Consider the following 6000-nt stretch of genomic DNA (forward strand, 5'->3'; position numbering starts at 1 on the left):
TATTTTCCCAATACTTTTTTTTTAAGATTTTATTTATTTATTTGAGAAAGAGTGAGCGAGAGAGAGAGCACAAGCTGGAGGGGAGAGGCAAAGGGAGAAGCAGACTCCCTGCTGACCAGGAGCCTGACATTGGGTTCAACGCCAGGACCCTGGGATCATGACATGAGCTGAAGACAGACACTTAACTGACCAAGCCACCCAGGTGCCCCTTCCCAATACCTTTTTTTTTTTCTTTTAAGATTTATCTATCTATTTGAGAGAGAGAGAGAGCGTGCATGCATGAGCGGGGCTGGGAGGGGGCAGAGGGAGACAGAGAGAAATCCTCAAGCAGAATTAAGCTCCTGCTGAGTGGGGCTTAATCCCAGGACCCTGAGATCACAACCTAAGCTGAAATCAAGAGTCCGAAGCTCAACCGACTGAGTCACCCAGGCGCCCCTTCCCAATACTTTTATAATCAAAGGAGAAGTGTCTGTGTAACCAAAAATTTCCTTTCATAATATGAAAGAACAGGTTTTTATAATGAAAAAATCACAGCTGACTTTCTTCCTTTAGATTTCCAAGAAAGCTTCCAATTTTGTCAGACCACATCACTGGCATTGAGATTAAGCAGATATATTTCTCAGAAAGCCCCCCATGCTTCTTGTAACCACCCATCTTTTTCTAAGATGTCGAGTAAAAATTCAGCTAAATTCTTCCTGATGAGATTAGGAAATGCAGAACTCCACATCAGGCTCTTAACCTCCTTCAGATATGATTTACAAGAGCCCTTATCTCAGGCTTATCTGTAGTCCTCATGGTGAGAACCTAAGGTGAGGGATCTCTGACTCCCTGCTCTCTGCTCTGGTAGTCTACAGCCTGAATGATGTGAGGTGGGTGGGACAGAAAATGGGAGGTTGCCAGAGTTGAGGGGGTATAAGGAGTTGCATTTTGTTGCCCCACACTTTCTGCCAATTCCAAAAGGTCAGCCTTTCGAATATCATGGCAGAATAATTTTGAGTTAAGCTGCATATTGTACCAAGCTTCATACTAAGAAGCAGGCTCATAGCATCACACTGACTCTTCCTTGAGAGACCCCTTTCCACCACCACCTCCTCCTCCCAATACGCACACATTCCCATCAAGGAAACTTGCATCCTAAACCCTTGAAAGATTTACTGCCAGTACCACAGACAAATTAGTGAATACTCCGGCAGTTGATTCCAAAGACAGGATGCTCATTTGCATGAGAAGTTGCATGTCATTTGCATTATATTTGCAAGTCATTTGCATATCACGTCTTCCCTGTCAAAATGTACATAAATCCTTTCTACTTTCATTTTTTTTTTTTAATTTTCTAAAAAGGACTACGCCTCCACATCCTGCCCAGACTGTCTGGTAAAATTACTAGTTGAGTATTCCTAGCTTGATTGCGAAGAGCCTCACATGCCATGCCGAGGAGATCTCAAACTATAGAGAATCCCCAAGAATATCAGAACTTGGTTTGAGATATTTCGTTCATTCGTTCACTTATTCAACAAATCCTTATTGAGCACCTATGATGTGCCAGGCGCTGTTCTAGGTGTTGAGGATATATCTGTCAACAATGAGATTAAAAATAATTACAACATTAGGGGGTGCCTGGGTGGCTCAGTCGTTAGGTGTCTGCCTTCGGCTCGGGTCATGATCCCAGGGTCCTGAGATCGAGCCCCGCATCCGGCTCCCTGCTCAGCGGGAAGCCTGCTTCTCCCTCTCCCACTCCCCCTGCTTGTGTTCCCTCTCTCGCTGTGTCTCTCTCTGTCAAATAAATAAATAAATAATCTTTAAAAAAATAATTACAACATTAAAAGTTAAATGCCGGGGCGCCTGGGTGGCTCAGTTGGTTAAGCGACTGCCTTCGGCTCAGGTCATGATCCTGGAGTCCCGGGATCGAGTCCCGCATCGGGCTCCCTGCTCGGCGGGGAGTCTGCTTCTCCCTCTGATCTTCCCCCTCTCATGCTCTCTGTCTCCCATTCTCTCTCTCAGATAAATAAATAAAAAATCTTAAAAAAAAAAATAAAATAAAAAATAAAAGTTAAATGCCGTCATTTCAGAAGATTACTTGGCACCAATCTGATCAATAAATACGAGTGGAAACTAATACTAAAATCTCCTCAAAGTACTTGGTTATAAGGTCGTCATCTGGGTATAGACTATGCTTACATTTAAAAAAAAATTAATCCTGAAATTAAATAACAAATGTTCTAATGGGTACTGAAGACCCCGACAATGATGAGCCATGAAAAACCCCACGTTTGAGAAGAACCAACTGAGGAGCCAGTAAAAGATTTAGGCAGGGAAAGGACCTGGGTCTGTGTCTTAATAAAGGGGCAGCTACATGGAGGGTGGGCTGGAAGCTGCTCGAGGCCAGAGATCAAAGAGAGGCTTTGATAGTCTGGGTGTGCCTCAGATGTGGGGCTGTCCACACTGCCAGCTTCCTAAATCTACAGCCCCCTCTCTGCTGTCTGTCTGAAATCGAGTCATATTACATATATGGTAGCTTCGGAAGTATTCAATAAAAATTTGTACAGTCACAGAGAGGGGTCATAACACACATTGTTTCACTTAAAAACTCATGTAGCCATAAGTGTTAGGTGCTTCTCAACTCTATCACCCAGTTCTCAACTGACTCTAGTCTCTCTCTTCTTGATCTTTTAATCTCTGGAACTCCAAACTCATCACCTCTTCATTTTGTGGAGTAATGCAGCTTCTATTCTGAAATCCCAGGGAGTGTGGAAAAACAAAGTGTCCTTCAGTTCCAGCATCTATCCCTATGAGAGGTTACAAGTAACATTTTTTTAAGTCTGTCCTTGAGAGAGCTGATAAGGATCTTATCAAGAGCAATACCTCTGTAATGCAGAGAAGAGAAAGAGTCATGGCAGAGAGAGTATCAGGACTGTAGTGGGGAGAGGAAGCCCATGGCCAAAAACAAAGTCTCAAGGGGTAGACCACAAACAGCTCTCATTAGGTCTTGGTCACATTTTAGGATGGATTGCTTGGTTCTGATGCTCAAAGGTGCTAAGACAGGGTCTGGTTAAAAACCCATGGTAACACTAACCTATAAAGAAGAGAAGGGTAGTGGAGGGAAGCCCAAGCAGAAGTGATCAGAGAGGTAGAAAGAATGTATAGCAACAAACAAGAAAAGAGTTTCAAGAAAAAGAGAGCCAGCAACATAAAACATCACAGAGAGGTCAAGTGCAAGGACAGCTGGAGAGAAGTCATTGGATCTAGCAATTAAGGTGAACCTCTTTTTTTTTTCCCAAAGGATTGAAATCTGGACTGTTTATGCTTTTTTTTTTTTTTAAGATTTTATTTATTTATTTGACAGAGAGATACAGCGAGAGAGGGAACACAATCGGCGGGAGTGGGAGAGGGAGAAGCAGGCTTCCCGCCAAGCAGGGAGCCGTATGTGGAGCTCGACCCCAGGACCCCGGGATCATGACCTGAGCCAAAGGCAGACGCTTAACGACTGAGCCACCCAGGCGCCCTTAAGGTGACCTTCTAAGAGTAGTTTTAGAGAAAGTTTAAAAGAGAGTTTTAGGGCGCCTGGGTGGCTCAGTTGGTTAGGCGACTGCCTTCGGCTCAGGTCATGATCCTGGAGTCCCGGGATCGAGTCCCGCATCGGGCTCCCTGCTCGGCAGGGAGTCTGCTTCTCCCTCTGACCCTCCCCCCTCTCATGTGCTCTCTCTCTCTAATTCTCTCTCTCAAATAAATAAATAAAATCTTTAAAAAGAATAAAATAAAATAAGAGTTTTACCCAAAAGCCATTTTCCCACCCTTTTTCCTTACCTCCCACTACAGGGGCTCAAAAATGCCAGATATTTTCTCAATACCCTTCCCCCACCCTTTAAACCTAAGGATAGACAAGTGACCTGGTTCTGGACAATGAAACCTGGAAGTCTGGAAGCTTCTGGAAAAGATTTTCCTACTCAATTCAATAGATATCTTCTTCAACCCCTTTCTTTCCCTCCTTGGAAGTCACCATGTGAGCTCATGCTCTTCAGAGCTGCAGCAGCCATTTTAGGACCACAAGGGGACAAGCCCTAGAATGGAACAAATACCCTGAGGATGGCAAATGACAAAACCTGGATCCTTGATGACATTGTTGAGTGGCTAAATTAACCAAACATGAAGCTACTAACCTCTGTTTCTTGTTATGTGAGATAAACAACTGTCCTTACTCCTTACATCACTGTTAGTCAACTATTTCATTTTTGGCAGTCATGATACATGGTGGACAGGGAAGCCAAAATTGCATCTATTCAGGAGGGAATGTAAAACCTGAAAGCAAAGATTTTTTGTGTTCTCCAGTGGTTTCCACATGTCAATTAATGAACTAGCTGCATTAAAATTACATGGGGAGGGGCGCCTGGGTGGCTCAGTCGTTAAGCATCTACCTCCGGCTCAGGTCATAATCCCAGGGTCCTGGGATTGAGCCCTGCATCGGGCTCCCTCCTCCGCAGGAAGACTGCTTCTCCCTCTCCCACTCCCCCTGCCTGTGTTCTCTCTCTTGCTGTGTCTCTCTCTGTCAAATAAATAAATAAAATCTTTAAAAATAAATAAATAAAATAAAATTACATGGGGAGATTTCTTTAAAAACACATTTTCCTAGGGGGTGGATGTGACTCTTGATCTCGGGGTCATAAGTTCAAGCCCCACGTCGAGTGTACAGCTCACTTTATTAATTAATTAATTAATTAATTAATTAAAAATACAGCTTTATGGCCTTTATTCCTGGAATATTCTGATTTAGTAAGTCCAGCAATGGAGCCCAGAGATCTTTCTTTGTAATAAGGGCACCAACTGGTACACTGTTTTAGAAAATTTTGGGGGCACCTGGGTGGCTCAGTTGGTTAAGCGACTGCCTTCGGCTCAGGTCGTGATCCTGGAGTCCCGGGATCGAGTCCCACATCGGGCTCCCTGCTCAGCGGGGGGTCTGCTTCTCCCTCTCGTGCTCTCTGTCTCCCATTCTCTCTCTCTCAAATAAATAAAATCTTTAAAAAAAAAAAAGAAAATTGTTGGTACTTTCTTATAAATAATCTACAATTCCACTCTTTTTTGTATTTATTTTTTTAAGATTTTACTTATTTATTTTAGAAAGAGAGTGAGTGCAAGCAGGGGGAGGGGCAGAAAAGGGAGAGAGAGAGAATCTGAAGCAGACTCCACAATGAGCACAGAACCTGATGCGGGGCTTGATCCCACAACAGTGAGATCATGACCTGAGCCGAAACCAAGAGTCAGACACTTAACCGACTGAGCCACCCAGGTGCCCCTATAATTCCACTCCTTGATATTTACCCAAGAAAAAGAAAAACATATGTTCACATAAAGATGTGTATAAGAATATCCATAGCAACTTTATTCATGATAGCTGAAACTGGAAACAAGCCCAAACGCCCATAACAGGAGAATGAAAAAAAATCATGGACTGGGGATAATTAAAAAGATTATCAAGGGGCATTGAAGGCCTCACCACACCTGGAAATTGGACACTGGAGCCAGTGAGCATGGTTCTGTGGTTTTCTCTAGTAGCCTGGAGGGAGAAGCAGAGAAAATGAAACTTGTCTGATCTGTGTGGGAATTATAGTGGGAGGGACAAAATGACAGGAGGCAAAGGAACTAGAAGGAACAGTAAGAAGTATATCTTTGTCTGAAAGTGCATTGAAACACCCCTGTCCAGAGCTTCCCTAACTCTGTTCCCTTTAGTTCTGCCCTCTCTGTGTTTCATACCTCCTATTCATTTTTTTTTTAAGATTTTAATTATTTATTCATGAGAGAGAGAGAGGCAGAGGGAGAAGCAGGCTTCCCATGGAGGAGGGAGCCCGATGCGGGACTTGATCCCAGGACCCTGGAATCATGACCTGAGCCGAAGGCAGATGCTTAATCATCTGAGCCACCCAGGCGCCCCCTATTCATTTTTTTTTTTTAAAGATTTTATTTACTTATTTGACAGAGAGAGACACAGCGAGAGAGGGAACACAAGCA

This window comes from Neomonachus schauinslandi, chromosome 7 (assembly GCF_002201575.2).
Source record: "Neomonachus schauinslandi chromosome 7, ASM220157v2, whole genome shotgun sequence".
Lineage (NCBI taxonomy): Eukaryota > Metazoa > Chordata > Mammalia > Carnivora > Phocidae > Neomonachus > Neomonachus schauinslandi.